Source organism: Entelurus aequoreus, linkage group LG01 (assembly GCF_033978785.1).
Source record: "Entelurus aequoreus isolate RoL-2023_Sb linkage group LG01, RoL_Eaeq_v1.1, whole genome shotgun sequence".
NCBI lineage: Eukaryota > Metazoa > Chordata > Actinopteri > Syngnathiformes > Syngnathidae > Entelurus > Entelurus aequoreus.
Window position 1 is genome coordinate 42,827,560 of NC_084731.1, and position 24,369 is coordinate 42,851,928.

Sequence of the window (24,369 nt, forward strand, 5' to 3'; positions counted from 1 at the left end):
CGTGGACCCCCGCCATCTCGTGCAGTTCCCCGCCATTACCGATGGCTGGGTCGCCGTCCACCGCCGCCGCGTCGTTCACCGCCGCTGAGTCGCTGCCTTCTCTGATGACTGGGTCGTCCTCCAACGCCGCCGCCGAGCCTCCGACCGTGTCGATGAACGGGGCGAAGTCCCCCGCCGAGCCGCCGACCGCTGGAGCACAGGTGAGCTTGAGCTGAGATGAGCCGGTAGCTGAGTTAGCTTCGATGGCGACGCTAGCAGTAGCATTGCTAGTCTTCGCCAGTCGGGACAACATTAACCGTGTTGTTGCAGGTCCAGGGTTGAGTTCAGTGTCTCCTGATAGTAGAAGTAATAGTAGTATTATTGACTTTCTGTCTATCCTTCCAGTCAGGGGCATGTTCACTTTGCCTCGATGTGCAGTCATGCACGATGCTAACACGTTAGCTCCAAAACCAAGGTGCTTCGCCGATGTATTGTCGTGGAGATAAAAGTCACTATGGATGTCCATTTCGCGTTCTTGACTCTCATTTTCAAGAGGGTGAAGTATCCGAGGAGGTTTAAAATATAAATCGGTGATCCACAGTACAAAAAGGAGGAAGTGTGGGATAATCCGAGCAGTTGTTTGAATTCCCGATCGGGAGCGAAAGAGGGTGCGACCGCTCATCTCGGCGTTCTACGTGTACATAGATTAATAAATATAAATTATATATATGAATGAGGTAGACCCCCTCTACTTGGTCAATTGAAAAGTAGCTCGCCTGCAGAAACAGTGTGGGCACCCCTGGTGTGAGTCAAATAGAAAGGCCTTATTAACTGTAGCGCTCACGGCCCACTCCGCCCACCACCCCCCCTCCCACACTGGAACCATGTAGCCTTGTTGAATAGACCCCGCCTTTATGTCTGCACTGTCAAACACACACAGCACCCCCACCCTTGTCTTGTCTCAAGGGCCAGTCCACCTCGCTCTTCCGTCTCTCTACTGCACATGTAGATTCTCCCTTTCTCCCTCTCTCTCTCAAAGCGAGCCCTATGGGCTCAGCCTTGTCAGAGCTACTCGCAGATGAGCTCCACCTCAGGATGAATGGACCGCTGGCGTTGTGACTTTGTTAAGGTACTCTTCTCATTTCTTTTCTCATACTGCATGTGTGTGATGTGCAAACACTGCTGCTGAGCTTTCGTTGACCGGCGAGACAAGCGAGCGAGTACTTTAGGGACCAGCTGGGCTTTTGTGCTCTTGTGCACTTATTCTTGGCGCTTGTTGCCACATTATGTAGGGTAAAGGTTGCTGGCTAACCGGCAACAGGAACAACAATTTCACTTGTTTAGAGCAGCACCTTAAGGCAGTGCGCTCATGTCATTTCTATGAGAAACGAATGCATTCCACTATTTCACTTTCACTCTCACACGGCCAAACAGAAAGTAGCGCATGACGTGAATGTGTTCATTCGAAAAATATGTAGAAAAAAGTGAGGGGAATTGGTGAAACGAGCGAAATAGTGGCTTCTATTCTAAGTGTCCAGCTGTTCCAGTGTGTACATGCTCCAGACAGAGAATTGGCATCACTGTGCCTCCCACGTGTGCCAGGCTTGTAAAAATAAATACACATACTCCACTTTGCCAAGATTAGGAAGTTTGCTTTGCAAGTCGTCTAAAATAGATATCAGTTGTTGACAGAATTGCGTGCCTTGCGATGTGTCACACAGACAAGTTTACGGCCCTGTTGAGTCTTGTTTGGCTCATTTGTCTCATCCACGTTGTCCCCGCACAACTTATTGCCATAAATTACACTTGCAAACTCATAATGACAGCCGGGGCGCATCGCTCAATTTAATAACACAATTAGTTCGAGGAAGTACAAAACCCAAAGCCAGTGAAGTTGGGACGTTGTGTAAATCGTAAATGAAAACAGAATACAATGATTTGCGAATCCTTTTCAACCTATATTCAATTGAATACACTGCAAAGACAAGATATTTAACGTTCACACTTTGTTATTTTTTGTAAATATTAGCTCATTTGGAATTTGATGCCTGCAACATGTTTCAAAAAAGCTGGCACAAGTGGCAAAAAAGACTAAAAAAGTTGAGGAATGCTCATCAAACACTTATTTGGAACATCCCACAGGTGAACAGGCCAATTGGGAACAGGTGGGTGCCATGATTGGGTATAAAAGCAGCTTCCATGAAATGCTCAGTCATTCACAAACAAGGATGGGGCGAAGGTCATCACTTTGTCAACAAATGCGTGAGCAAATTGTCAAACAGTTTAAGAACAACATTGCTCAACGAGCTGTTGCAAGGAATTTAGGGATTTCACCATCTACGGTCTGTAATATCATCAAAAGGTTCAGAGAATCTGGAGAAATCACTGCACGTAAGCGGCAAGGCCCAAAACTAACATTGAATACCGGTGACCTTCGATCCCTAAAGGCGGTACTGCATGAAAAAGCGACATCAGTGTGTAAAGGATATCACCACATGGGCTCAGGAACACTTCAGAAAACCACTGTCAGTAACTACAGTTCGTCGCTACATCTGTAAGTGCAAGTTAAAACTCTACTATGCAAAGCCAAAGCCATTTATCGACAACACCCAGAAACGCCGCTGGCTTCGCAAAGATGGACTGATACAAAGTGGAAAAGTGTTCTGTGGTCTGATGAGTCCACATTTCAAATTGTTTTTGGAAACTGGACGTTGTGTCTTCCGTAACAAAGAGGAAAAGAACTATCTATACTGTTATATGCGCAAAGTTCAAAAGCTGTTATCTGTGATGGTATGGGGTTGTATTAGTGCCCAAGGCATGGGTAACTTACACATCTGTGTGAACAACTTAAGCTGTACATCAAAGCAAGAATGAGAAATAATTCCACCTGAAAAGCTTCAAAAATTGGTCTCCTCAGTTCCCAAACGTTTACTGAGGGTTGGTAAAAGGAAAGGCCATGTAACACAGTGGTAAAAATGCCCCTGTGCCAACTTTTTTCCAATGTGTTGCTGCCTTTAAATTCTAAGTTAGTCATTAATTATATTGTCTTTACAGTGTATTCAATTGAATATAAGTTGAAAAGGATTTGCAAATCATTGTATTCTGTTTTCAATCCCGGGCTCAGGATCTTTCAGTGTGGAGTCTGCATGTTCTCCCCGTGACTGCGTGGGTTCCCTCCGGGTACTCCGGCTTCCTCCCACCGCCAAAAACATGCACCTGGGGATAGGTTGATCGGCAACACCAAATTGGCCCTAGTGTGTAAATTAGTGAGTGTGAATGTTGTCTGTCTATCTGTGTTGGCCCTGCAATGAGGTGGCAACTTGTCCAGGGTGTACGCCGCCTCCCGCCCAAGTGCAGCTGAGATAGGCTCCAGCACCCCCCGCGACCCCGAAGGGAATAAACGGTAGAAAATGGATGGATGGAGGGACAACGTGCCATCTACACTTGTTTTGTGTATATATGGAAGACTGCTGATTGTCAACGCTAAATTTGGCCCTAGTGTGTAAATTAGTGAGTGTGAATGTTGTCTGTCTATCTGTGTTGGCCCTGCAATGAGGTGGCAACTTGTCCAGGGTGTACGCCGCCTTCCGCCCAAGTGCAGCTGAGATAAGCTCCAGCACCCCCCGCGACCCCAAAAGGGACAAGCGGTAGAAAATGGATGGATGGATATATATATATATATATATGTATATATACTGTATATGTATGTGGATGACTGCTGATATTCAACACTAAATTGGTCCGAGTGTGTGAATGTGATTGTGAATGCTTGTCTGTCTATCTGTGTTGGCCCTGCGATGAATTGTCCAGGGTGTATCCTGCCGCCCACCCAAGTGCAGCTCCAGCCCCTTCGCGACCCCGTGAGGGACAGAATGGATAGATAATGGTCTAAAAAATGGTAAAAAACGGACTGATGGAAAGACATGTTGCTGCCCGCTAGGTGAAAAAATACATAAATGTCCCTACTTGGCGAGCATTCATCCTTGATTTCATTTCTGTGCCTCCTAAAACCACCAAATGTTCAGACACTTTGGCCCTGGTCGCCATGAACCTGCAGCTGAAAGGCGTGTGTTGTCTATCTTCTCATTCATATCTATGGCTGACAGACATGTTGACGTACTGTATAGTTATTATTGTCTTTAATTACTTATCAACTTAGCTGGTTACTCTTTGCTGTAACATGTGTTTATTAACTTTCAGTTGAAGTGTACAAAGCATTTATTCTTTTCATGTTTCATTACTTCACATTCAAACTTGCCACGGTTAGCATAGCTTGTCCTCTCCTCCTCATTCAGCTAACACATAACGTTAAAAGAATGTTAGCAAATTTTTCACCTACAGTTAGTTTTAAAAAAAACCTTGATCTAATTTTTAGCTAACATTAGCATTAATGCCGCATTTTTTAACTGTTTGTATTCCTTTAATTAACCTACAATACAAATAATCGATATTTGAACATTTTTCCGTTGATTAATGAATCACCCAATTATCGTGTTGCAACGGAGAATCGAGCATTTTTCCCATCTCAAATGTTAGGTCGGGTATACAAAAGTAAATTATTTACACAGCTGTTTCAATTCTTTCACCATCATGCTGTAAAAAGTCATTTCTAATTTACATAGAAGAATTAAGATGCAGCCCTGCGATGAGGTGGCGACTTGTCCAGGGTGTACCCCGCCTTCCGCCCGAATGCAGCTGAGATTGGCTCCAGCACTCCCCGCGACCCCAAAAGGGACAAGCGGTAGAAAATGAATGGATGGATGGAATTAAGATGCAAGATATGAGGTATAAGTGATCCGTTAACTGTGATCCGCATTAAAAGTAGGGCTGCAACGAACGTTCGTTGCCTACTATAATATTTTGTTTGTCGACTGGTCATCGATTATCTTAACGATGCCCTAAATACAATTTACCATGATCTCTGTGCACAGCCGGCTCCTGCTGATTAAACACCTTCTTTGATATTACAAAATAAACACATGCCAAATATTTGTCACCCTCCCCAAATCGTTAGTAACTGCTGGCTGCCAGGAAGGAGTTGAAACTGTGTGACACAATAAATTTGAAAGTAATGAACAATAAACAAACAAAATGCCATCATTCCGGCCCCATGGAGGTGAGCAGTAGGTCAACTTCTTTGTCTGCGACCATAGAAGATAAGTTGTAACTCACACGTCAACTGCAGGGTGTTGTTATGTTGACATTACACACATTTTACGAAAAGAACCTTCCCTCAAAATGTTTAGTATTAATATGTTCCACTTTTCCAAGACGACAGCACAACCCAAAGGTTTTGATAAGACACTTTTAGCAGATTCATAATAAATAGTTTCAACAGTTTCAAAAAAGTTGTATAGATCAAGCTAATTTATTTCACGTTTCTTTGAAAGGGAACTGCAATATTTACAGAGATTTTGCTTATCAATCACAATACCTATGTGAGACAAGAACACATACCTCTCTCTCTTTTTTTATACATTCTAAATCGTAAATCAATTCTAGCAAGAGGTGGCTCACAATGTAGCTAATGGTATTCATCTATTCTGCCTATAAAGCCCTTTAAACAACATCCAAAAACTGCCAACAATTCTCAATTTACATGCCATGACCTGAACGAGCTGTTTGTGTGGGTGTATATGCACAGAACGGAAGTTCAGTGCACTATAAAGGGGCATTTTTACCAATACTCAGTGTAGGAGAGAGGAGAGCGTGGAGCTGGGTAGCCATAACTTTTGTTGATCGCTTTATTGGACGTTTTACAGGACACTTTATTTACATGCTGTCTATAGACAAACCCATCAAGTTTATGTCTGTAAAAGTAAACCATACACAACGTTGCATTCAGGAACTCCATGTGCTTTACTGGCCAAGCAGGAAGCGTGACCCATGCTTTTACTTTCAAGCGACAGGACGTTTTGGAGTTGCGACACTGATGTCGTGACTGTTACACGACAATATTTGTCGTTTAAGAGAAAACCTGTCTGGCAAGCATTCGGCTAAAGCCCAGCTCACTTTTGGAGTCTCACACACAGGCAAACATAGCTAATAGGAGTGTAACAATTTAATCGATATATTGATTTATATTCTTTAGATTCAACTACATCGATCTGTGCTCTGCAAGTTTGCCTTTCAGAAGACAGGTATTGATTGATCCAAGATCGTTTTCAAAGAGAATAGATTGATTTTATTGAAACTAGAAAAAGGAAAACATTGGATTTAAGAACTGAAGACTTTCGATGAAGTTTAGCACTTTTAATGATAAGGACGTTAAACGTTAAGTTTGCCTGCTTGTCTGTGGTTTCATCAAAACAAAAATGGCGAATAGCTACAGTGGTCAAGAAAGGTCATACCAAATCCAAACACCACAAAACAATATCATAAATTATAACACAAAAACGTTCAAGTACAGCAGCCACAACAAATACATCCATTGCACTGGTCACCCAAGGTTTCTCGTTGTTCCCATTTGGTTGAGTTCTTTCTTGCCCTGATGTCGTTGTGGCTTGTGCAGCCCTTTGAGACATTTGTGATCAAGGGTTGTATAGGTAAACTTTGATTGGTTGATTGAAATGACACAACACAATAATATGAAGCCACAACTCAACTTAAAGCCACCAAGGATGCGACCGAAACAACGGAAGTCACAGCGGAGTTACGACTTCCGGAACACAACAATATGGCAGTGAACAACTGGCAGCCAAGGAGAAGTCATTTCATCAGAAACAAATAAATACTACAGATGGATCAGAGAAGCTATGGAAATTAGGAAGCGAGGGGTCAACTCCATCAACAGGGATGTAAGGGCATAGATGTTTCAGCCCACCTGGGACGCTGTCCTTCATCGACAACACCAGGGCGGGGAACAAATTCTGTCTGGCCGGGTCGGAGACTTTATTTAGCAGGTAAATCTACTGGTGAAATGTTGATTACTGTAGTTATATTAAAAAGTGCTCAAATATTGACAACGTGAGCAGAAAAGGTTTCATTTTGTTAATTCAACCTAAAGTGTTGGTTGCACTTTATTAATTGTGAATGCATTAACTATTAATTGTTGTTTACTTGCTTGTTTGTATTCATAATTCATTTATACATAATTCCCTAACAAGAAATAACAGGAATGTAGGAAACTTCACCTGTAGGGTCTAGTATTTAACTCACAGTATTTGCATTTCCTTTATGTAATTGAGACAGTGCATATTAATCAACACTTGAATAAACAGTGTAAATGTGCCGGACTTAGCATAAATGCAGATTTTCAGCTGTAGTCCCAAGGCAGGTTTCTAAAATCACACAGTGAGACACATAAGACTTTACAACCACGATGACAGAAATAAATAAGACATCATAAAACAGACAAGACAAGCAGTTGCAATACAAAATTACAAGACAATAGACCAGGGCAGACAATTCACTCACAGCTTCAAATACGCTGGCCAGAAGCCCACTGCAACGGGCTGGAGTCTGGAAACAGTGTTTAATGGGTGCATGTCGGATTTATTTTTAGCCAGTGTTTACGTTTTTTGTTTTTTTAAATTGGATAGTTATCACAGTCTCTAATGTGTGTGGGCAACTTATTCCAGGATTGCGTTCCTCCTACAGAGGTGACCATTTGACTGAATTGTGTTCTATGTCTTGGTGTATTGCAATCACCTCGGGACCAGGCCCTAGTTCTCCGTCCTTCACTGTTTCTCCTCTGAATGAATTAATCTAATGCAAGCGCATTTAAAACTTTGTAGATGAAACATGCATCCATAAAGATCTGGTAACTATCCAGATCAAGAATGTAAAGTTTTTTTTAGTATAATACAATTGTGGAAGTGCATCGGTTTCCTGTCAAGGATTTTAACTGCCCTTTTGAAGAGAGACTTGATGGGTTTTAGTACAGTTTCTGTTGTGTGTGTCCAAGTTGGGAAACAATAATTTATATGTGAGCATATCATGGTGTGCATATAGACTTTAGCCGTCTTGGAAGTGAGGAATGGTCTTATATGATTGAAATTTGACAGAGTGTATTTAACGATATTTGTAATTTTTTTAACATGTGCTTTGAATGATAAATTTGTGTCAAAGACCACACCAAGATATTTGAATTTTTCTACAATAGCAAGGCTCTCTCCATTAACCACTACAGACGGTTGATCGCCCTCTGCTGACTTACGAAAGAGAAGAACATACATACAGTCTTTTTGGTATTGAGGTGTAAACAGGATTCATTGAGCCAGTGAGATACCTGTGCCAGAGCTGCTGATAGTTTTGTTGCAGCTTCTTGTTTTGATTTAGCTTGTACATATAGCACTGTATCGTCAGCATATAATTGCAAATTAAGATCTGGGCAGACTGTAGGTAAGTCGTTTACATAGAGACTGAACAGAATTGGGCCCAAGATAGCCTTGGGGTACCCCTGTTGAACAGCTAAGGTAAGGTGACATTGAGTTTCTGATCTGAACAGTCTGTTTTCTATTTGACAAGTATGATCTCATTCAGCAGAGTGCACCATCAGAGAAATTAATGTGGGACATTTTTTAAATTAGTACATTATGATTTAGTGAGTCAAAAGCTCTTTTCAGATCCAGAAAGACAGCTCCCACATAGCCACTTTGATCCAACACAGTCACACTGCTTGAATTGTTTTTGCTCTGAAGTTACTGAATCGATTTCAGATCATATCGTTAAAAAAAACAACAATATTGTCCCTGAATCGAATCAGCAACCACAAATTCAGAATGGAAAGGAATCGTCAAAACGAATCATTACACCCCTAACTACAGTTTTACAAGCAGCTGTTAACGACTTTGTGCTTAAAAGACAATAGGCAACGCACACAACATGAATGTGTGTGTGCATGATGGCTGTCAACACCCCTAATTAGGGATGATACTCGAAACCGGTTTTCCCGGTTGTTTGATAAGAAAAGAACCGAGTGCTCGGACTCGAATCCCTTTTTGAGAACCCGTACCCGTTATCGAGACCACTATAGTAAAGAAAAAGAGTTGATTCTTTATTCGAATCCCGTCCCGACCAGAAATGCTCCGTGTGACATCACAAGAAATGACGTCACGTAGCTCAGTCACTAGGCGCAGATAGCGAAAGCAGGAAAACAATGGACGGGAAAAAGCGCTCCAAGGTGTAATAAAGTTCAAAACAAAAGCAATAATCCATCGAATAACTTTACTGAGAGATTTTAGCAGGGTAAAACACATGACGAACACTTTTACAACCAACCGGAAACATAGCAACCAGGCTAGCAACGCACCTCCTTTACGGCAGCTGTCGCAACGTTCTTAAAGCAACCGCAGCACATACTGTACATATATATATACAACACATCTCCCTTTTTGAACTTTTGTTTTTCTTTCCTTGTAAACAAAACAAAATCACACTGTATATGTGTTGTCTGTCTAATTATAAATAATGCAGACTAGGCGTGTTGGCTGAGTTCTTGACGTTTACTTTCACAGCGTAGCAACATGCATCACTTTTCGGGGCTACCGCGCATGCTCGTAACTCCCGTTGCATGCTGGGTAGTGTAGTTGTTATATTCTCTAGCTCATAACATCTTTCCCCCTATAAAGAAATAATGTTAACTCACTAAAGCGTATTTCTTTTTTTAGCTTTAACTTTTCATTTTTTAGCATTGTAACCACATTTGCAAACAACTTTTCTCTTCATATAATTTTCTTTCAATAAAGAAATAAAGTGCAAAAATGTCAAAGCATCATAACAAACAGTTATGTCAAATAGCAGCAGAAGTGCACTTTTTGGAGAGCTGTATTATTTTCAGTTTTGTGCCCAAGGTACTGATTTTATTTAACACTATATTATTATTTATACACCTATAGTGATCACAGAGACAGGTTGTTTTTGTGTTACTGTATATATTTGTTTCTCTGAAAAATCCCACTTAATATACTTTGGGTAACAACAGTCAATATTTATTTATTTTATTTTATTTTTTTAGGTGGGTAACAGTCAATATTTATTTATTTTTAGATTTTATTTTTTTATTATATAATAAAAGTGAGCTTTTGTTAAACCAAATATTGTGTGTTTTTTTCCATATACAACAACCTATCTGGACTCGATAAGAGAATCGATAAGGAATCGGTTCGATAAGAGGATTCGATAATAGGCTTGAACTCGATAATTCCTTATCAAACATCATCCCTACCCCTAATTTTGCAATCTATCAATATATGGCCCTTTTCTACCTTTTACCCGGCCGGTTAAATAAAGTTCCCGGTATTTCCACCAAAAACTACTAAGATAGATTTAGTTCTTCAGTAACCTTCTTTTTTACTTCCTGACAGCAAGGTAGGAAGGTTTTTTGTTTTTGTCCTGTCCAGCTTCTCAGGCAAATCATATTGTTAATGTAGATGCCCATATTGGCTGTACAGATTTGCTTTACAAAAGAGAAGTGTGTGATACTTCTCTAGTTGCCGTATCTGTATTTGACTTTATTAAATGGATTTATTAAATGTTTGGTGCAGCCGGACCGAGGGGATAAAAAGAGAAAAAAAGGAAGACGGATGGGGAAATTGCGGGGACAAGAGGGCGATAAGACAGAGAGACAACAACAATAACTACCACAACAACAGAACAGCATCATCAAAAATGATATGTACAAATATGATACGAAAAGTGATAGCAAAGAAGCAGTTAGTGAAGTAAATATTAATAACACAGAAATGACAATGAACATTATTACACTACAAATGGAGCAATACAAATACCAATAGAAATAGCACTATTGATAATGAATAATAACAATAATTACCTCTTAACAACAATACAATTGTTTCAAATGCAACAATACATATATGTATTAATAACTTGAATTACAAAATAAAGCAGATAAATGGAGGGGAAGAAAGAGAGGCTAACTGTAATAACCTTGTAGATTGTTATAGTAACATTCGGTTAAGCTTTGTCAGTGTGCCGTGTTTTACCCAATTTCCCCTAAGAGAACAACTTTAATATATGTTTGATGAAGCACTTTGAGTCTGCCTTGTGTATGAAAAGCGCTATACAAATAAAGTTGCCTTGCCTTGCCTTGCCTTGATGAAACGTGATTATATGCATATACCGTATTTTTCGGACTATAAGTCGCAGTTTTTTTCATAGTTTGGCCGGGGGTGCGACTTATACTCAGGAGCGACTTATGTGTGAAATTATTAACACATTACCGTAAAATATCAAATAATATTATTTAGCTCATTCACGTAAGAGACTAGACGTATAAGATTTCATCGGATTTAGCGATTAGGATTGACAGATTGTTTGGTAAATGTATAGCATGTTCTATATGTTATAGTTATTTGAATGACTCTTACCATAATATGTTACGTTAACATACCAGGCACGTTCTAAGTTGGTTATTTATGCGTCATATAATGTACACTTATTCAGCCTGTTGTTCACTATTCTTTATTTATTTTAAATTGCCTTTCAAATGTATATTCTTGGTGTTGGGTTTTATCAAATACATTTCCCAAAAAAATGCGACTTATACTCCAGTGCGACTTATGTTTTTTTCCTTCTTTATTATGCATTTTCGGCCTGTGCGACTTATACTCCGGAGCGACTTATAATCCGAAAAATACGATATAATGAGTATATGTATGCATATGTGTTTGTATATGTACAGTATGTGTATCAGTGGCGTGCCGTCACTAGAGGCAGGGGAGGCACGGCCTCACCTGCCATCATGGAAAGAAAAAAAAAAGTAAAAAGAAAAAAATAATAATTAAATTGCTATATGTATCCAGTGATTATACTAAAGTTATTTTCCATTTAACTTCACCAGTTTTAGATTATTTTTATTTTTATTTTCACATTTGCCGTTCAAATACTGAGAAGAGACGGTGTGGTGATCAGCAGCCAGTTGAGGCACATCACTGCGTTGTGCCTCAACATGGATTGTGCGCAATGACTCGGCTAACTGCTGGCCTGCTGTGCAGTGAGACCGTATTGCTATATGAATTATATTATACATTTCCATAGTTTAGTTAGCTGAGGTATATAATGTACAGTGTATTTTGTCAACAACTGTATGTGTGTAACATATTTTTAGTGCTGAGCATTCATAAAACTCTGCTGCAAAGACACACTGTGTGAGGCTCGTCTCATAACCCCGCCTCCTGGTGCCAAGGACCTCCGCCGCAGAATGCACCGCCCGACGGGAGCGCCGCGGCCACACCAACCAAAGCCCACATCCAAACCCTCCACGTGCAAGACCGAATCCCCCCAAAAAAAGTCACTTAACAAGAAGCCAAAAAGTGCAAAAACAACAATGCTCGCGCTGCAGGAGCCGCGAACGACCGCAGGGACACAACATTAGGTACACTTGCACTGCAGGTTCATATGTTTGTAAATCTGACTGTAATGATGCAGTCGTGCCTCACCAGACATTAACCTCACCGCACGCCACTGATGTGTATATGTATGTTTGTACAGTGAACGTGCGTGTGGATGTATGTACCGTGTGTGTGTGTGTGTGTGTGTGTGTGTGTGTGTGTGTGTGTGTGTATATGTGTGTGTGTGTATACTGTGTTTGTATGTGGGAGAGTATGTACCTATGTATGTGGGTAAATACCAACCTGTGCACGTATGTTTGTATTAAAGGCCTACTGAAATTACATTTTTTTATTTAAACAGGGATAGCAGATCCATTCTATGTGTCATACTTGATCATTTCGCGATATTGCCATATTTTTGCTGAAAGGATTTAGTAGAGAACATCGACGATAAAGTTCGCAACTTTTGGTCGCTGATAAAAAAGCCTTGCCTGTACCGGAAGTAGCGTTACGTCACAGGTTGAAAGGCTCCTCACATTTCACCATTGTTTACACCAGCAGCGAGAGCGATTCGGACCGAGAAAGTGACGATTACCCCATTAATTTGAGCCAGGATGAAAGATTCGTGGATGAGGAATGTGAGAGTGAAGGACTAGAGTGCAGTGCAGGACGCATCTTTTTTCGCTCTGACCGTAACTTAGGTACAAGCTGGCTCATTGGATTCCACACTCTCTCCTTTTTCTATTGTAGATCACGGATTTGTATTTTAAACCACCTCGGATACTATATCCTCTTGAAAATGAGAGTCGAGAACGCGAAATGGATATTCACAGTGACTTTTATCTCCACGACAATACATCGGCGAAGCACTTTAGCTACGGAGCTAACGTGATAGCATCGGGCTTAACTGCAGATAGAAACAAAAGAAATAAACCCCTGACTGGAAGGATAGACAGAAAATCAACAATACTATTAAACCATGGACCTGTAACTACACGGTTAATGCTTTCCAGCCTGGCGAAGCTTAACAATGCTGTTGCTAACGACGCCATTGAAGCTAACTTAGCAACGGGACCTCACAGAGCTATGCTAAAAACATTAGATATCCACCTACGCCAGCCAGCCCTCATCTGCTCATCAACACCCGTGCTCACCTGCGTTCCAGCGATCGACGGAGCGACGAAGGACTTCACCCGATCATCCGTGCGGTCGGCGGCTAGCGTCGGATAGCGCGTCTGCTATCCAAGTCAAAGTCCTCCTGGTTGTGTTGTTGCAGCCAGCCGCTAATACACCGATCCCACCTCCAGCTTTCTTCTTTGCAGTCTCCATTGTTCATTAAACAAATTGCAAAAGATTCACCAACACAGATGTCCAGAATACTGTGGAATTTTGCGATGAAAACCGAGCTTTTTGTATTGGATACAATGTGTACCAATACTTCCGTTTCAACGATTGATGTCACGCGCATACGTCATCATACATAGACGTTTTCAACCGGAAGTTTAGCGGGAAATTTAAAATTGCACTTTATAAGTTAACCCGGCCGTATTGGCATGTGTTGTAATGTTAAGATTTCATCATTGATATATAAACTATCAGACTGCGTGGTCGGTAGTAGTGGGTTTCAGTAGGCCTTTAATGAATGAATATACGAATGTGTGTATATATGTATGAATAATTGTGTGTATGTGAATTTTTATGTACAATATATTTGTCTCCCAGTGTGTGCTGGAGCCAAAGTATGGCCCCAGCCCCCAGAGAGCTCAACTCAAAACAGCAGGTGTGGTTCCCAGGGAACAAGGGACCTGGAACCTTTTCTGGGGCAGGCTGTGCTGTCAAATGCTGATCGGTTGAAACCAGTTGGGGGCGTTCCTCAAACTTATTTTTCGAACACAAGACCGCCATTGCAGAATGCGAAACGACTTGTTTACTTCCTATTTCTTGTGTATTTCAATTACAACAAACTTGACAACGGAGATAAAAAAGAACAAACTTTCGGCCTGCAGGAAATTTTGTGCGGCATCTTTGTGCTGAAGAACGCCGATCAGTGGAATTATCTTGCAGTGTTTTTACTCAGCCATCGTCTTGAAACTCTATGCAGTTTAATGTTGTTTGTTATTTTTTACAAACTTCATTTCGATAAGCAAAGCTATGAGAAATGGACAGACTCTATTTAATTTATTTACGGAGGAGTATGAAGTATTCAGTCATACTCGAAACAACAACCTCAGCTGCTTACTACTCTGAGACTTTGTTGAAAAAATGTGAAAAAAAGGAGGCAGTACACAAGTAGAACAAAGAGAAATCACATCAGGTATTAACAATTTACTTTATTACATGTTATAAAAGTAGTCACTGACACTCCATTTGTGTAGTTATTAGCCTCAACCCGAGAGAACAGAATGCTAATGCTAACAAGCTAACGCTAATGCCGATGTGTTCGTGTTGTCGGCGTGAGAACATTTGTATTATTTATACATTGTTATTTACAACTGCAATGGACCAAAAGGATTTACCTGACCCTCATGAATTCCACATTTAAGGTGGGGACAAAATTCTGACTCTTGGACATTGTGAACAAAAGCCTGACTTTTTATGAACAATTCAGTGCACTTTATTTTTGAAATCATATTGTTTTGCATATTACTGCTTTAACCGACTTTTCTCAGATTTAGCAAATTTCCATCACATTTAAATTTAAATCAAATGTTGATTCTACAAACCCTGTTTCCACATGAGTTGGGAAATGGTGTTAAATGTAAATATAAACGGAATACAATGATTTGCAAATCATTTTCAACCCATATTCAGTTGAACATGCTACAAAGACAACATATTTGATGTTCAAACTGATAAACATTTATTTTTTTTTAAATAATCATTAACTTTAGAATTTCATGCCAGCAACACGTGACAAAGAAGCTGGGAAAGGTGGCAATAAATACTGATAAAGTTGAGGAATGCTCATCAAACACTTACTGTATTTGGAACATCCCACAGGTGAACGGGCAAATTGGGAACAGGTGGGTGCCATGATTGGGTATAAAAGTAGATTCCATGAAATGCGCAGTCATTCACAAACAAGGATGGGGCGAGGGTCACCACTTTGTCAACAAATGCGTGAGCAAGTTATTGAACAGTTTAAGAAAAACCTTTCTCAACCAGCTATTGAGAGGAATTTAAGGATTTCACCATCTACGGTTCGTAATATCATCAAAGGGTTCAGAGAATCTGGAGAAATCACTGCACGTAAGCAGCTAAGCCTGTGACCTTCGATCCCACAGGCGGTACTGCATCAACAAGCGACATCAGTGTGTAACGGATATCACCACATGGGCTCAGAAACACTTCAGAAACCCAATGTCAGTAACTGCAGTTGGTCGCTACATCTGTAAGTGCAAGATAAAACTCTCCTATGCAAGGCGAAAACCGTTTATCAACAACACCCAGAAACGGCGTTGGCTTCGCTGGGCCAGAGCTCATCTAAGATGGACTGATACAAAGTGGAAAAGTGTTCTGTGGTCTGACGAGTCCAAATTTCAAATTGTTTTTGGAAACTGTGGACGTCGTGTCCTCCGGACCAAAGAGGAAAATAACCATCCAGACTGTTATAGGCGCAAAGTTGAAAAGCCAGCATCTGTGATGGTATGGGGGTGTATTAGTGCCCAATACATGGGTAACTTACACATCTGTGAAGGCGCCATTAATGCTGAAAGGTACATACAGGTTTTGGAGCAACATATGTTGCCATCCAAGCAACGTTACCATGGACGCCCCTGCTTATTTCAGCAAGACAATGCCAAGCCACGTGTTACATCAACGTGGCTTCATAGTAAAAGAGTGCGGGTACTAGACTGGCCTGCCTGTAGTCCAGACCTGTCTCCCATTGAAAATGTGTGGCGCATTATGAAGCCTAAAATACCACAACGGACTCCCCTGGACTGTTGAACAACTTAAGCTGTACATCAAGCAAGAATGGGAAAGAATTCCACCTGAGAAGCTTAAAAAATGTGTCTCCTCAGTTCCCAAACGTTTACTGAGTGTTGTTAAAAGGAAAGGCCATGTAACACAGTGGTGAACATGCCCTTTCCTAACTACTTTGGCACATGTTGCAGCCATGAAATTCTAAGTTAATTATTATTTGCAAAACAAAAATAAAGTTTATGAGTTTGAACATCAAATATCTTGTCTTTGTAGTGCATTAAATTGAATATGGGTTGAAATAGATTTGCAAATCATTGTATTCCGTTTATATTTACATCTAACACAATTTCCCAACTCATATGGAAACGGGGTTTGTAAATACATCTAAATTTCAAATCTAAAACTAAATCTTAAATTTAAACCTATATCTTAAATCAGAACCTAAATGTTAAATGGGAGCACTAAATGTTGAATCTAAACCTAAATCTTAAATCTAATTTTAAAATCTAATGGTAGGCTCCAGCACCCAAAAGGGACAAGCGGTAGAAAATGGATGGATGGATGGAAATCTAAATGTGAGCGCTAAATAATAAATCTAAACCTAAATGAAATGGGAGCACTAAATGTTTAATCTAAACCTAAATCTTGAATCTAAATCTAAATATGAGCGCTAGATGTTAAGTCTAAACCTAAATGTTAAATCTAACCTGACCGTTAAATCTAAACCTCAATCTAAAATGTAAACCTAAATGTTGAATGTAAATCTACATCTTAAACTTAAATCTAGATCTAAATGTGAGCACTAAATCTCTTTCCAAGTGTAAGGATGAATATTTATAGAATGTCAATATTCCACCAATCCGCTTTGGATCGGTTCTAAAGAATAGGTCTTAATTGTGAGCTAAATGGTAAAAACATGATTATAGTGAGTGTGAAATTAAAGTAATCTTTTCTTCGTCTTACTTCCTTTTAGACCACGCTTACGAGGAGCAGAAAGATGGAAAATAAGCATATTAAAAGGCGCATATTGGCATGCACCGCATCCGAATCTCTGACAAAATCATGACTTGGGGCGGTATAGCTCGGTTGGTAGAGTGGCCGTGCCAGCAACTTGAGGGTTGCAGGTTCGATTCCCGCTTCCGCCATCCTAGTCACTGCCGTTGTGTCCTTGGGCAAGACACTTTATCCACCTGGTCCCAGTGCCACCCACACTGGTTTAAATGTAACTTAGACATTGGGTTTCACTATGTAAAGCGCTTTGAGTCACTAGAGAAAAAGTGCTAAATAGATATAATTCACTTCACACTTACAATTATCAGGTTTTCACCATTTAAGTCACAATTAAGACATTTTCTCTAGAACCGTTTCAAAACGAGCGTGTCAGCGGCTGCTCCTTGCAGCAAACTTATATGACAGTGACTGCGTTGTTTACAGTGATGGTACAGTTCATATGTGACACAATCATGAAGAACGGTTCATATGTGACACAATCATAAAGTAAGAGCGCAGCAAAATGATGAAAGACACAAACAAATAGAAATATTTTTATTGATGCACACTCATACTTTCCAACCTTGACACCTCCAAATTCGGGACTTTTTTTTTTTGTGGGGGGGGGGGGTCGGGTGGTCGGGGCCGGGGGGCGGGGTTAAGGGGGAGGAGTATATTTATAGCTAGAATTCACTGAAATTCAAGTATTTCTTATATATATATATATATATATATATATATATATATATATATATATATATATATATATATATATATATATATATATATATATATATATATATATATATATATATAAATATATAAATAAAATAAATACTTGACTTTCAGTGAATTCTAGCTATATATATATGTATTTTGTTATATATATAAATATGGGTTGGGCTCTCGGGGAGGCTGGGGCCGTACTCTGGCTCCCGCACACACGGGGAGTCAAATGTATTGTACATACAAATTCACATATACTCACATACATACATACATACATACATACATACATACATACATAAGTACCTACGCTCCCACATACATATACAAATACAGTACATATTTACACACTCAAAGTTCGTACATCCACACGCACATTCATTATACAAACATACACATACACATAATGTACATATACATTCACTGTACAAACATACATATACACTTACTGTACATATACACTCACTGTACAAACACATATACACATACTGTACATATACATTCACTGTACAAACACACATACTGTATACACATACTGTACATATACATTCACTGTACAAACACACACATACACATACTGTACATATACATTCACTGTACAAACACACATACACATACTGTACATATACATTCACTGTACAAACACACATTTACACATACTAAACTCCAAACATCTCAGAACAAGCTAGTCAGGTTACTTCTAGACCTCCACCCCAGATCCCACCTCACTCCTACCCACTTCTCTAAAGTGGGCTGGCTCAAGGTGGAGGACAGAGTTAAACAACTTGCACTGAGCCTAGTCTATAAAATCCGCTACACCTCCCTGATACCGAAGTACATGTCAAACTACTTCCTTAACGTAAATGACCGCCATAACCACAACACCAGGGGGAGCTCCACTAACCACGTTAAACCCAGATTCCGAACTAACAAAGGTCTTAACTCATTCTCTTTCTATGCCACATCAATGTGGAATGCGCTCCCAACAGGTATAAAAGAAAGGGCATCTCTATCCTCCTTCAAAACCGCAATAAAAGTTCACCTCCAGGCAGCTACAACCCTAAACTAACACCCTCCCCGGATTGCTAATAATCAAATGTAAACAATCAAATGCAGATACTTTTTCTTTTTCTTATGCCTTCTGATCTCTCTCTCTCTCTCCCTCTCTCTCTATGTCCACTACTTGATGTACATATCCCCCCCACCCACCCTCCACACCCCTGATTGTAAATAATGTAAATAATTCAATGTGATTATCTTGTGTGATGACTGTATTATGATGATAGTATATATGATAGTATATATCTGTATCATGAATCAATTTAAGTGGACCCCGACTTAAACAAGTTGAAAAACGTATTCGGGTGTTACCATTTAGTGGTCAATTGTACGGAATATGTACTTCACTGTGCAACCTACTAATAAAAGTCTCAATCAATCAATCAATCAAAATCTGTACATATACAAGTACATATACACACATACACTCATGCACATAATCACGTTTCATCAAACATATATTAATGTTGTTGTCCTAGGGTAAACTGGGTATAACACATGGCACACTGACAAAGCTTAACATATTGTTACTATAACAATCTACAAGGTTAATGTAGGTTGTTTCTCTTTCTTCCCCTCCATTTTTCTGCATTCTTTCGTATCTCAAGTTATCATTACGTATATGTATTGTTGCATTTGAACAACTGTATTGTTGATAATAAAGGTAAAATATTGGTATTGTTCATTATCAATAGCGCTATTTCTATTGGTATTCGTATTGCTCCATTTTTAGTGTAATAATGCTCATTGTCATTTCTGTATTATTTTTTATTTTCGCTAACTGCTTATTTGCTATTACTTTTACCATCATATTTGTACATGTCGTATTTGCTGATGTTGCTCTATTGTTGTTGTTCTTGTTGTGTTTGCTGTTGTCGTTTTTGTCTCTCTGTCTAATCCCCCTCTTGTGCCCACAATTCCCCCCTCTGTCTTCCTTTTTTTCTCTTTCTATCCCCTTCTGCTCCGGCCCGGCTGCACCAAATGATAATATAAATACATTTAATTAAAGTCAAATGCAAATAAGGCAACAAGAGAAGTATCCTACACTAATCTTTTGTAAAGTAAATCTGAACAGCCGATATGGGCATCTACATCTTGTCATGTCTCTTGATCATGTTTTTGTTTGCATGTGCTGTTTGTTTTTTGGACTCTTTTTTAGTTCCTGGTTGCACTTCCTTGTTTGTTACCTTGACAACCATTAGTTTCACCTGGTTCACATCGTCATGTCACGCACCTGTTTCACGTTTTGAGTCACGCACCTGTTTTCACTAATCATGTCACTATTATTTAAACCGATTGTTGCCAGGAAGTCTCCAGGGCGACATCACACTCCTGCCACTCTGTTTCATGCTAAATCACGCTGCTTGTTTCATAGCTTCCATGCCAAGTAAGTTTTTGTTTATTAATGCCACAGTTAGTGTTTTTGTTTCATTGTTCATAGTTTCTGCCTTAGTGCAAGTTTTGTGTTTATAGCCAAGTTTTGGACTTCCGCCATTGTGCGCGCTTTTGTTTTCATAGTCAAGTTTTTACCTTCACTGTGAGCGCCTTTTGTTTATTCCTTTTTATTGTCATTATATTAAATCATGTACCCACTTTCATGCCATGTCCGGTCCAATTCATTTGCACCACGGGAGAACAAACCACGCCACAGTCCAAGCCTTGACAGTATGTCGCCAGCAGCAAAACGTTTTCCCGCAAAGAAGTTGGACGAAGGAACCTGGGAGGTGCTGCACGCCATGGAAGCCGAATCGCTTTGCTATTCCCCCATGGAGCGCAAGGATCTAATGTGGGGTCCGACCGGCAAACTGGTGCCAATCAGCTCCGTTGGCGCGTCACCCATGTCCCGGAAGCGCCGCCAAGGACGAAGGACGTCTGGGAAGGCTTATCCGAGCGGACTGGACGCGTCGTCCCTGCAAGCTCCTCCCCCTCCGGGCGGGAAGACACTGCAGGCTGCCCAGCTCCCCCAGGACAACATCACGCCACCGTCAGCGGATGACACCAAAGACCAGGATTTTTTTTTCTGAATTATTTTTCTTTTTATCCCCTGCCCCCAACAAAAGACTCCATGTCTATGATAAAGCATTATCAAGATATGTTCCTAAAAATCAGATCTTGCCAAACCAAGCCATTCAAGTTTCATGCTCCGCCCCCCAAGACTCAAGCCCCGCCCACATCACAAGATATTTATTTTTTTCCGCCCACACAACTCCAGGTGGGGGGACTAAGAAAGACAGTTTGGACAATTTAGAGGGGAGGATTCAGCCCCCCTCCTGACCTCCCTCCACCCACCCCCAAAAACTATTCCAGACCGCAGGGAGCGCGTCTGGTATCCGCCCCTTGAGGGGGGGGGGGGGGGGGGGGGGAGCTGTGCTGGTGGGGTGGTTCCACCAGTTCTTCAGCCTCCAGCCCGGCCACCACCACCAGCTTTTCGCCATGCCAAGCCGCAACCTCCGGCCCGGCCACCACCACCAGTCTTTCGGCCTGCCAAGCCGCAACCCCCGGCTAGGCCACCTCCACCTGCACCAAGGCTAGCACCAGCGCCAAGGCTAGCACCAGCACCAAGGCTGGCACCTACGCCACGGCTAGCTCCATGCCCTGCTCCAAGGCTAGCGACATACCTAGCCGCACCACGCCAAGTTCCTCCAGTAGCAGCTCCACGCCAAGTGCCACCAGTCGCAGCTCCACGCCAAGTGCCGCCAGTCGCAGCTCCACGCCGCCAAGTGCCGCCAGTCGCAGCTCCACGACCCCAAGACCCCCCAAGCCAAGACCAAGACCCCCCAAGCCAAGACCAAGACCAAGAGCCGCCATGCCAAGACCAAGACCCGCCATGCCAAGACCAAGAACCGCCACGCCAAGACCCGCTACGCCAAGACCCTCCGCCTGATGCACCACGCCGAGCTTCGCTGCCTGCTTTGTCTGCTGCACCCGCGCCTACTTCATCTGCTGCTTTTACGCCTGCCACGATGACGCGCGCAGCTTCCACGCCTGCCGTGATGACGACGCGCCTGCCTCCTCGTCGGCCACGAATGTGGCCACTACCTGGTCGTCTGCCACGCCAAGTGCGCCCACCTCCTCGTCGGCCATGGATGTGGCCATTCCCAGGTCGCCCACCTCGTCAGGTACAGCGGCGGTCTACGCGTCGGCGCCACCTGATTCTTCCCCGGTGGATTTGGGGACACGTGGTCTGGCGACCCACCGCCAAGTCCCCCTCCCGCCCTCCCATGACTCTGGATCCTGCCTTGTTTTGTTTGTTTTTGGACATCTGGGATCTGTCCTTAAGGGAGGGGCTCTGTCAGGTCTTTTGATCATGTTTTTGTTTGCATGTGCTGTTTGTTTTTTGGACTCTTTTTTAGTTCCTGGTTGCACTTCCTTGTTTGTTTGTTTGTTTGTTTGTTACCTTGACAACCATCAGTGTCACCTGTTTCACGTCTTGGACTCACGCACCTGATTCATTTGAACTCACGCACCTGTTTTCAATCACCACATGACTATTTAAGCCGGTCATTTTCTGTTGGTCTTTCTGGCGACATCACATTCATGCTCTGCACTCTTGACACGCTGCTTACTCTGTCCAGGTCATACATGCTGCTCTTTTCTTGCCACGTAAGTTTTTTGTTTATTCAAGCCACTGTTTTGTACCTCTGCTGTGAGCGCCTTTTGTTTGTTCCTTTTTTTCCATAGTTCTGCCTTTGTGCTAGTTTTGTTTTGTTAGCCAAGTTTGTTCCCCGCCTTGTACGCGCCTTTTGTTTATACTTTTTATAGTCTATTAAGTCATGAATTTAACTTCACACCATGTCCGGTCCAATTCTTTTGCACCATGGGAAAACAAGCCACGCCAAAGTCCAAGTCCTGACACATCTACTATATGATTTGCCTGAGAAGCTGGACAGGACAAAAAATTTTTAAAATTAAATTAAATGTGTGCTTAAATTTCGAGTTAGATTAAACATTTTGGTTAAGATTCAACATAGGTTTAGATTCAAGATTGGAGTTTAGATTAACATATAGATTTATATTTAAGATTTAGGTTTAGATTTAACATTTAGCGCTCACATTTAGATTTAGATTTAACATTTAAGTTTAGATTTAACATATAGGTTTAGATTCAAGATTTAGGTTCAGATTCAAGATTTAGGTTTAGATTTAACATATTATTATTTATGTTTAACATATATATTTATATCTAAGATTTAGTTTAATTCATGTTTAATTAAAACATATTTGCACATGATATATTAGACTAAATTAGATAGATTAAATATTTTGATTGTTTGACAGCTCTAATATTAATACAAATGTATTTACCGAAGATATTTTAAACGATACTTCCAATGCAATGGTCTTGAAATTGGAAGGGACACAATGAGGTAATTACAAACTGTGGTTTTATTTTAAGTGGTATTCAAAGTTGAAAACCGCTGGTGCAGACGATAACATGACACCACAAATGGATTTGGTTTGTGACCTCAGCAAATATGCTGAGTCATCTCTCATCTCAAGGTGTCCTTTTTAGGCTGTATAGCTCAGCGGGAAGCTGTGGCGTCCTTGCCAAGTGTCAACAACACAAGCGAACAGATGACAAAGGGGGAATGTTTTCAGGCCGCCTTTACGGACAGCATCTGTAGCAAAGCGGGCCCCCTCCTAACACTTCCCACCACCACACGCACACACGCGTCACGCTGTGACATGTGCACTTTGATATCGCGACATCTGTAGCGTCCAGATGTGACATTTGTCAAAACAACCCCCCGTCTATCCATGTTTCAAAGGAGCAGTGCTATGCTAGTATACGCACATAGCAGTTCACTATCACTGTTAATTAAAGCCGTATTACTGCATTTTCATTCATCATACAGGTGTCCCCTCTAATTCATTCAGTCATGCAGGTTTCCCCTATAACAGATGCCACGTCTTCAATAATCACTCAATTACCACAAAGACTACTTGTGCCTCCCATGTAGTATAAATGTAGTTACACTCCGTTTATAGACATTGTGTTGTTCACTCACAGATAGTAAAAGTTAACTGCCGAGCCCATTTGTCGCTAACCAAAACAGCAGCACCTAGCAAACCGCGCAGACGTCGTTTCAGATAAATTATAGTCTAATTTTCCAGCATTTAGCGTTCCAGTAGCATCTTAAGTATTGACACTCCAGATAGTTGTGAGCGTCCATTTTTAATACTGTATTTTCTGGACTATAAGGCACACTTAAAATTTTTTTTTTTTTCTCAAAACTCAACAGTGCGCCTTATACCCCGGTGCACCTAATGTACAGAATAATTCTGGTTTTGCTTACCGACCTCGAAGCTATTTTATTTGGTACATGGTGTAATGATAAGGGTGACCAGTAGATGGCAGTCAAACATAAGAGACACGTGTAGACTGCACTATGATGGC

The 24,369-nt window shown here is 41.1% G+C and overlaps 1 protein-coding gene across 2 annotated transcripts in view; it reads left to right on the plus strand.

Moving 5' to 3' along the window:
• The first annotated feature begins 940 nt into the window (after positions 1-940).
• LOC133652392 (sodium- and chloride-dependent GABA transporter 2-like) overlaps positions 941-24,369 on the plus strand; it is a 69,507-nt gene continuing 46,078 nt past the window's right edge. For both annotated transcript variants that reach the window (XM_062051111.1, XM_062051137.1), the window contains exon 1: positions 941-1,108. The gene's annotated coding sequence lies outside the window, so the exon portion shown is untranslated. The remainder of the gene's footprint in view (positions 1,109-24,369) is intronic.